Here is a 938-nt window from a genome sequence, read left to right as displayed (position 1 = left end):
TTAATGTAATGAATTTTTTTGTGATAAAGTATTGTTATGAGCCGCAAGTCCTGATAATAATAACGAGAAGTTGTACATTTTACGTCTATGGGAAATTAAATTAGTTTTTGCTCTTCTAGGTAATAGCTCTGTGATTACGGAATGCTTATTTACGGTTAGGAGTAGCTCTGCCTGCACTATGTCTCTCTGGCGGGATAGAATACCGCAGTCTCACTTTACAACAGAACTTGGGCTCCGAATACATCGCCCAGACTACCTCCTGATATTCTTCCATGACTACGTGGACTTTGTGAAATGGTTAATAGGTTCTGGTATTTGCGACACGATCTATTCTTACTGTCGTCAATAACTCGACAGTAATTTGTTCTCGGTAGCCAAATTCGTGAGACTCTCGGAAATGAATCAACATTTTGAGGGGTGCAGAGCCACATGCTTTTTCCTGATCGGAAAGTGACAATACTCACTCGACCTGAGAACATGCAGACACGGAAATGTATTGAAGAACGCTTTCTTGATTCGCAAATACAGCCAATTTGAAGTGTTCACTCCATTCCATCATTGGCCGACTGACACATCAAACGGCATTCATTGTTGTATTGTAAATAAAACAGTCATTGTTCCTGAGTAATTTTTATTTCAAAGTAACGCGTTTCGCGTTGGACATGGATTATTAGATTATCTTAAAGGAAAAAATTGTTCAAATGGTTCTGAGCACTATGGGACTTAACATCTGAGGTCGTGCGGTTCCAGACTGAAGCGTCTAGAACCGCTCGGCCACACCAGCCGGCTAAAAGGAAAAACTAAGCTAGTTAAATAACTATCATATAGACACTATAATGCATGGTTCTAAGCTGCGCCAATAATTAAATTAAAGTTGTAACAGCATTCACGCAGAAGTGTCAAGTGAATTCCATTGCGGCCGCTACCACAGCTCTATG

Source organism: Schistocerca piceifrons, unplaced genomic scaffold (assembly GCF_021461385.2).
Source record: "Schistocerca piceifrons isolate TAMUIC-IGC-003096 unplaced genomic scaffold, iqSchPice1.1 HiC_scaffold_2356, whole genome shotgun sequence".
Classification (NCBI taxonomy): domain Eukaryota; kingdom Metazoa; phylum Arthropoda; class Insecta; order Orthoptera; family Acrididae; genus Schistocerca; species Schistocerca piceifrons.
This window is presented reverse-complemented; position numbering follows the sequence as displayed.